The sequence below is a fragment of the Triticum aestivum genome, chromosome 3D, assembly GCF_018294505.1.
Source record: "Triticum aestivum cultivar Chinese Spring chromosome 3D, IWGSC CS RefSeq v2.1, whole genome shotgun sequence".
NCBI classification, from domain to species: domain Eukaryota; kingdom Viridiplantae; phylum Streptophyta; class Magnoliopsida; order Poales; family Poaceae; genus Triticum; species Triticum aestivum.
Window position 1 is genome coordinate 594,412,950 of NC_057802.1, and position 9,555 is coordinate 594,422,504.

A 9,555-nucleotide genomic window follows, 5' to 3' on the forward strand; every position below is an offset into this window, starting at 1 on the left:
ACTTCTTCCTCCTATATAGACCTACGTACCCCCAAACCAACAGAAGCATCCACGAAAACCTAATTCCACCGCCGCAACCTTCTGTACCCGTGAGATCCCATCTTGGGGCCTTTTCCGGCGTCCTGCCGGAGGGGGCATTGATCACGGAGGGCTTCTACATCAACACCATACCCTCTCCGATGATGTGTGAGTAGTTTACCTCAGACCTTCGGGTCCATATATAGTTATTAGCTAGATGGCTACTCCTCTCTCTTTGGATCTCAATACAAAGTTCTCCACGATTCTCGTGGAGATCTATTCGATGTAACCTTCTTTTGCGGTGTGTTTGTCGGGACCGATGAATTGTGGGTTTATGATCAAGTTTATCTATGAACAATATTTGAATCTTCTCTGAATTCTTTTATGTATGATTGGTTATCTTTGCAAGTCTCTTCGAATTATCAGTTTGGTTTGGCCTACTAGATTGATCTTTCTTGCAATGGGAGAAGTGCTTAGCTTTGGGTTCAATCTTGTGTTGTCCTTTCCCAGTGACAGTAGGGGAAGCAAGGCACGTATTGTATTGTTGCCATCGAGGATAACAAGATGGGGTTTATATCATATTGCATGAGTTGATCCCTCTACATCATGTCATCTTGCTTAAAGCGTTACTCTGTTCTTATGAATTTAATACTCTAGATGCATGCTGGATAGCGGTCGATGTGTGGAGTAATAGTAGTAGATGCAGGCAGGAGTCGGTCTACTTGTCGCGGACGTGATGCCTATATACATGATCATACCTAGATATTCTCATAACTATGCTCAATTCTATCAATTGCTCAACAGTAATTTGTTCACCCACCGTAATACTTATGCTCTTGAGAGAAGCCACTAGTGAAACCTATGGCCCCCGGGTCTATTTTCTATCATATTAATCTCCCGTCAACAAACTATTTCTAGCACCGTTTATTCTGCTTTCTTTACTTTTAGTTCTTATTATAAAAATACCAAAAATATTATCTTATCATATCTATCAGATCTCACTTTCGTAAGTGACCGTGAAGGGATTGACAACCCCTTTATTGCGTTGGTTGCGAGGTTTTTATTTATTTGTGTAGGTGCGAGGGACTTGAGCGTGGCCTCCTACTGGATTGATACCTTGGTTCTCAAAAACTGAGGGAAATACTTACGCTACTTTACTGCATCACCCTTTCCTCTTCAAGGGAAAACCAACGCAGTGTTCAAGAGGTAGCAACCAAAAATATGAAAGAGACAGGTGGAAGCAAAGATGATTATTGTAGAAAAAGAAAGCTAAAACCAGATATAGGAATGGAACTAAGAATGAAGAAATTTGTATCCTCAAAGTTAGGTTACAAGGACAAGAGTAATACTTCTGAACAATGCCATCAGAAGTGAGCTGATACAAGACTTTGCTGTCTCACTGAGATGACCATCAAAATAAGTGCTACCAAAAAATATGTTGTAAGAAGCTTTGAGGATGTGATACGTCTCAAACATTTCAACTTTTTTGAACATCTTTTATTAACTCCCGAACTCAAAACTTGCTCCATTGAATTAAACTAATCAAGACCAACATTGTTTCAATAAAATTTCTATGGCGATATCTTTTTGTGTGCAGGAAAGTGTTAGATAGAATAAAAACAAAGTATGAGGGAAAGTTTTGCAACATATAAGGGACCTAGGGCGTAGACTGGGGCCAGTGGGAGGCCCAGGGTGCCTATAGGGCGCCTAGGGTACGGGTGCCCACCTGACTAGCTCTCGGTGCCCCCTTGGCACACGTGGTAAGCAATCCAAACTTGATGCAAAAGTGATCACTATAGCATTGAGATCCAAATCAGAATATTACTGAGTACTTGTCAATTTGCTTTGAAGCCATTTTAGAGGAATTTGGAAGCATTAATTTGATGCCTAACAAATTCATCTTTGTAGGTGTTTCCCATGATAACTATAGGCTTCCAATCCAAATTCATGTTTGAAGTTCGAAGCAAGCGTTTCCTCTCAATAAACAAATTCATGTGTACAAGTTTGTGCCCCCTGTCGGCGGCACCGCCGATCTACCTCGTCTCCTTTGGCCCTGGGGCCATGGGGTGCATGGATCCCTGCCCTTACCGGCGGCAGGGCTCTGGTTTTTAGATGTTTCTTTGTGTTTGATTAGGGTTTGTGTCCTGCTCAGAATGACGAGATAGTGGCGGCTTCCCAAAGACGGAATAAGGTTCTCCCCGCCTAGCCCCCGTCCTGGTGATGCATCTAGCATTGCCGGAGGGCGTGTGGATATGCGTCCTCGGCGGATCTCGCGGGATTCAGTCGGTGGTTGTCTTTGGTGGTTCTGCTCAGATCCTGTCTTTGTTTGTCTGTGTTCATGTCTCTATAGGTTGGATTCTTCCGATCTGTACTTCATTTCATCGATGGCGATGCGATGATGTCAGTGTGCCTTCGGCTTGCTTTAGTTCTTACATTCGTCGCTAGATGTCCTCATTTAATTTTTTATTATTTCTGGTGTTCGTTGTACTACCTGAATAGATTGGAATTAAAAAAACTAATTTATTCACATTAAACAAAAGACACTTATTTATCCACGTAAACAGTTCCTGCCTAGTACAGACAGACGGATCAGAGATGTAAAAGCAGTGTCGTACGTACAAGAGGGTTCTGCACTTTTGCTACACATACGATATCCTCGTACTCTTCTGCGTTCACTGTCGAAATGGATAGGGTTGAAGCTGCTACGATGATTTTCAATCTCTTGGTCGATAGATCACGGTACACTGCCCTTGTTCAGGAGATCTCTGCCATAATGAGAGGGGAAATACAGATTAAGGTTAAGGTGATAAAGAGGAAATGCAATCGTGTTATCCATGAACTAGGTAAGATTGGGAGGGTTGAGGTTAAGATGGCCGTCTGGTTACGGTCGGGTCTTGAGAGGGTTGTAAAACTGTGTGCACTGGATCATATTGATCCGGGTTAATTAATACAAAACCCTTTTACATTGCAAAAAAAAAAAGACTTGTGAGAGCAAGGCCATTCAATTCTGAAACGAAGCGGCTCCCCATGACCATAAAGCTAAGTATTGCGGCCGTATGCATGCCCAGTGAACTCCCAGCACCCTTTCGGTTCTCGTGCTCCAATGGCCGATGACGCATGCGTCGCATCGCAATGCCGCCGCTCCGCCTGCACACTTACTCCCTAGTACTTATTAACCCTTTCATCGATCTATCCATCATCTTTCCCCCACTAGCAGGAAGAAACAAGAAAAACCCGTCGCCTCCCACTCCCAAACCTCTCCATGTCGGCCATGGCGAACTGGTCGTCGCTTCCGTCAGAGCTCGTCCGCCGTATCGCCGATTGCCTCCTGGACACCAACGACCTCGACTGCTACGTGGACTTCCGCGCCGTCTGCCCCAACTGGCGCTCCGCCACCGACGACCCCAAGAATTCCTCTGAGCTCCGCTTCCGTCCATGCCGGTGGATCATCGTGGACGAGGTCTTCCAGAGCGACTCACGCCTCCTGGTGAACATTGCCACTGGCCGTGCCGTCCGCAAGGACCTGCCTGTGCTTCGCAACTACCATGTCGTTGCTACTACCCACTGTGGCTTCTTCGTCCTCGCCGACAAGGAGACATATGACGCGGTGGTTCTCAACCCTTTCACTGGCCACATGATCCGCTTCAAGGTGTTTGTGCCCTCCCACACCGATATTTCAGCTGCCGCTCTCTCCGGTCTTTTCACAGGAAAGCTACTTACGCGCTCTGTTGTTCCTGAGCTCCGTTCTTCGCCCACCCTCATCTTGCTCTCTGACAGCTGTTACGAGCAGTACATGGCTGTTCCCGATAGTGATCGTCTCACTACGGACGACGAAGATTTGAAGTTATTCGTTCTGTTGCGGCTGGCCATCTCCGGCGGCGTCTGCGCTGCCGACGGCTGGCAGAGCACCCGGGCGCTTCTTCCAGTTTCTTCGGTTAACCAGATCTTCGGTTTGATGAAGCAGTTCCACATTGATCACTACATGATTTTCTGTGACAGACCTGTAACTGGAGGGTTTGCCGATCTTCCCGCCACGGGACAAATGAACCACCTTTTCCTGGTGCAATCTGCCGGAGAAATGTTGGCTTTCATCAAGCTGAAGCAACGATTGAAAGTTTTTAGGCTGGACACTGTCACCCACAGCGACGAGCTTGAGCCTGTGAAGAGCATCGGCGACCGTGCCATCTTCGCCGGTTACCGTATGTGCATCTCTATCCCAGCCAACAAGTTCCCCTCAGTACTCGCCAACTGCATCTATTACGTCAAGTCCACAGATTCATCTCTTGACATCTACCAGTATGACCTTAAGGCTGAGAAAGAAGAGAGGGTCTCTCAAGCCATAGGCTCTCTGAATCCCGACACGCGGTCTTTTGCCGACCCTCCATTTACCATCGTTCAGCTCCTCTCCAGCTACACCACCAACGTCCGGGAATCTCAACTTCATACCACCGAAATGCTTAGACGGCTGCAGCAGCCAGCCAGTCCTATTTCGTACCTGGGCTACTGTTCTGATTCAGATCTGGACATTGATCTTAAAGAGTTGTATTACTGAACCATTGGCCGGTCAAACGCCAATCAGTGTTTTTTTTTTCCAGAGATGATCTGCCACTCGAGAAATTGCATCTACTTTTACCTGCCTGTGGGAAGTGCAAACTAGTGTTGCGGTGATAATTAATCTCCTAGTTGTGTATCGTCATATTATTTTGTAAGAGCAAGTACAATAATATATATAGCTTGCTTACATGACATTTTTGCCTATGTGGAGGAGAGAGACATAGAAAAATGGCAAGAGCTCCTTTACGGTGATTGGGGCAGTACTGGGAGTACTTTCGAGTACTTACCCCTCCGATTTTTATTAGCCGTCCGATCTGGTGGGGGATTAAGAATGAATTAAGTTAATTAGTTTAATCAGAGAAGGGCATAATGGTCCAGGGTAATTTTTTTTTCAACCGATCACGTCCACGACCAGAACCACGTCTAGATCTAGTAGCTCGGTCAAGTTCTCCTTCTCGTCCTCTTCCTTCTGTCCGACGAGCCCGGCGAGAGGAACCAATTCACCGTCGTTGGCGTCGTTCTCGTCCTCCTCCTGGCCCCCTTCACTATAAAAGACGTGGTCGGCGGCAGGAAGAAGAATAAGGCGTGACATCTGCGGCGGCAGTGTCGACGGCGACGGCGGCGGCGGTATAGGAGAAAGCCCCCCGCTGATCCCATCGCTTCCGGACTTGCATCTTAAGGTATGAATCGCCCGAATCTCAACTTACTTTGATTGGTAGCCTGCACTTCCTACTTAGATTTGTTTAGTCATCATCGATTTAGGTTTCCCTAGTGCATGCAATTCAATTTAGAATTTTTCATTATCCATGGTCACTTCACTAGTTTACGGGGGACCCAGTTTATGGACGTTTATGATCGCTTGCCATAACATGTACAAGGAGCAAAGTTTAAAATTCCACGCAAGATTTCGTACTGGGTTTTGCATGCATTTATGTTTGTCCTTTCAGATTTTTATTCGTTTGAATTGTGATGCAGGAAGACATGGCGGACGTAAGTCACGAGTCAATGATGGAGCACTATCATATTGCCAACAAGATGTTTAATAGTGAGGATGAAGGTTATACATTCTATAACAAATATGGTCTTGAGAAAGGTTTTAGTGTCCGGAGAAGCTATGTCGAGTGGGATGGATCCAACTGCCATATAATTTTAAGGAAATTTGTGTGTAGTCGTGAAGGGGTTCGTGAAGAGAAGCACATGAAGAGGAAGATGGAAGATAGAAAGAGGAGGCCACGGAGTATAACTTGTGTAGGGTGTAAAGCTAAATTGGTGATTGCAAGACAGGAGGAAACAAGTCAGTGGTTTGTCAAGGATTTCATCGATGAACACAACCATCCTCTAGCCCCACGGGATCTGTCGTGTCTTTTGCATTCACACAGAAGAATTAGCGATGAGCAGAAAGCGGACATTGCAGACATGGAAAAAATCTGGGATCAGAAAACACCATATTATGGATATTATGTGCATGCAATACGGTGGATATGATGAGGTTGGATGCATTATGAGGGACATTTACAATTTCTGCCATGCTAACAAGCAGGAAACAATTTCTTCCGGGGATGCTCAAACGGTGATCAATCACATGGTGGCGAGGCAAGAGCAAGATTCAGATTTTTTCTTCAGGTACTTGGTTGATGAAGCTGGCCATCTGAAGGGACTGTTCTGGTGTGATAGTCAATCCCGACTTGACTACGAGGCTTTCAGAGACGTTATTGTTTTTGATATCACATACAGAACCAATAAGTATAATCTGCCACTTGTGCCGTTTGTCGGGTTGAATCACCACCGCAACACCGTTATTTTTGCATGTGGTATCATTTCACATGAAACAAGCCAGGCATACGAGTGGATGTTACAGACCTTTTCTGATGCTATGGGACAGAAGCATCCTATATCTGTGATCACGGATGGGGACCTTGCAATGCAGAGAGCAATCAGGGTGGTGTGGCCGGACTCAAACCATAGGCTCTGTATATGGCACATTCAGCAGAACATTGTACGCCATCTGCATGATGACGCGGTAAAGGAGGAGTTCCGATCTTTCATATATGATACATCTTCCATTGAAGAGCATGAGAGAAAATGGTTACACTTCTTACAACGGAATAAAGTAACAAGTGAGGACTCCTGGCTGCATCAGATGTAGAAGATGAGAAAACTGTGGTGTGCTCCATATCTTGAGGGTCGTTGTTTCCTAGGATTGAGCAGCAATCAGCAGAGTGAGAGTTTAAACTCGGTGCTACATACGCATCTTGAGGCTAAGATGGCGTTGTTTCAAATGCTAGAGCACTATGAGCGTTGCCTTGCGTCGCGACGCTTGAACGAGGCTCTCCAAGACGTCGAGGCCTTACAGTACGTTCCGTTCACAGAGGAAAATGCTTCAGTTCTTGAGAAACATGCCGCGAAAGTTTTCACTCCTGCTGTGTTTAAGTTGGTCTTATGGAGCATAGATGCTGTCATAAAATGTGAGATCAGAGAGGTACTTGATGCAGCAGAGGTTACCACATACGTTGTGTCTAAGAAGGAAAGAATGGATAAAAAGATCGAAGTGCGCACGGAGACGAAGGAAGGTATGCTTCGCAGTATCAGTTGTTCTTGCCGCAAATTGGAATGCGCAGGCACACCATGTTCCCACATATTTTACATATTGGGAATTTTACAAGAAGAAACACTGCCCAGGTGTTGTGTTACCACTAGGTGGACAATGAGTGCAAAATGTGCATTCGCACCGACCAGAAAGAGCGAGATGTATGCATACTCTGCAGCCCTACAAAGGTACCGTAAGCTAAGGAATTTTATTCACGCAGCATGTTTCAAGGCATGACACTCTGATGAGGTGTTTCAGCATCTAAAAAGGGTTTTGGAAGGACAAGATGTTTGCAAGGGATCAACAAGTGAACAAGCTGATAGCAAGGGATCAACTAATGCTCAGGGTAACAACATTAGGTTTGGCCCGTTGATGCCACAATCGGCTAACCTTGATGGTGAAGGTTTCGAAAAGGTTCTGGATCCCGTGCATGTGCTAGGCCGAGGTGCTCTGAAGAAAAGGCTACAGGCAAAGATGAAGAAAACCAGAACAAAGGGTAGATGTAGCTATTGTCATGAGGCAGATGGTCACAATCGACGTACATGCGCCAAATTGATAGAGGTACCTAATATGCCATAATTTAATGTTTTAATGTGTCCAAATATATTCCATGGCATTAATAATATCCTTATGTGCAGGATCTCAAAGAAGAACTATGATAGCTACAACATTGTGCGCACGGTTGGACAACAAGTACGTCGACGATCAACCTGATGTTGGCGTATGCATTGTCTTCTATGTCTAGTATCGTGTGACCTTTTCTCTAAAATACTTCATTCTGTCAGTTACTGACTTCCTCATAATGTATGACTCAGCTATTTGGTTGTCCACTCCCTTGTAACAGTATTAGTTTGGGATATTTTTTTTGCATTTTATATGTGAGTTTTTCAAGTGCAACCTCAAGAATCATGGTTTCTTCGTGGCCAGCGCGTAGCTTCTTTATGTTGCACGATAAAATTTGGAAATATATGTAATGGAGGAATTATATTTCGCTCCTGAAAACAAAATAAAAGCCTGATAAATCCGAAAAATACATTAGTCATCCATGCTCTCCAATTGAAGAATATACATGATGAATACAGATGATGAATCATACTCATCCTACATATCCTCCACGTAGAGTGCAAGGAAAACTGCTTGCGACTTCTTATCATAGTGTGTTTGTATCTGCATGTACAACTCACCATGCTACAGGGGAGCCAGGCGAACAAAACAGTGAAAACGGCGAAGAAACTGGTGAAGAAATCGTTCCGGGCGAGTTATATCACGTGTGCTACGGCGTGGGGAACATATCCTCCTCGGGATTTCCGTCGCAGAGGCCCAGGCAATCGTCTCCGGGATCAGCGCCAGGTGACAGCTGTGGATCCACGGCAGATCGACCAGACGCGCCAGCTGCGGTCGGCTGGACGCGCGCTTCCGACCCGCCGCTCGACACGCGTCCACCTCGGACCGGGCGAGGCGCGCCCTCCGGCCCGCACCAATCACCGGCGGCCACGCGGCAACCAGATAATGGTCAGGGACGCACGCGCTTTGCGGTCCAGCCCGTGTGCTACTAGCGGCGCCCCGCCGTTCGCCAGCCGGACATGGAGACAACCCGTGACTCCAGTGGGCCTGCAGCATCATGGGCTCATGATGAGTCTGCGAGCCGCCCTGGATCTTCTGCGGCTCCACTCTCACCAGCGCCTCGGCCCGCTGCCACAGAAGATCAAGACCGCCCGGAACCGGCTGCTGCAGGCTAATCTGCCTCGGATTCCGTCGCTGTCCTGTCTCCAGAAAGGGCTACGGGATCTTCTGCGGCCACGAACTCTCCTGCACATCAATGGTCCCTCTGGAATGCGGTGATTTTTTCGACCACCACCAAATCACCTCAATTTGGAGGTGGTGGAAAAAAAATCACCTCCGGAAAAAATCACCTCCAGAAAAAATCACCTCCGGAATGCGCTGATTTTTTCGACCACCTCCAAATCACCTCAATTTTGGCACACATGATCTCTTGCACAAACAAAGCTAGGTTTCCAAGGTTTTATATTTTTTTGATTTTTTTGAATTTATACTGCCCTCTAGACTGACTGATCAAAACATCGGTCTATACCTCAAGGGGGCATTGTAAAATATTGTTTTGGCCAAATTTTCTTTCATGGACATGTTTGGCACATGTGGGTCACCGTGTCATAGAGAAATTGGGTGATTTGGAGGTGGTGGAAAAATTACCTTTTTGTTCAAAAAATGGCTTAACCAAATGGTCCCTCCGGAATGCGGTGATTTTTTCGACCACCTCCAAATCACCCAAATTTTGGCACACATGATCTCTTGCACAAACAAAGCTAGGTTTCCAAGGTTTTATATTTTTTTTGATTTTTTTGAATTTATACTGCCCTCTAGACTGACTGATCAAA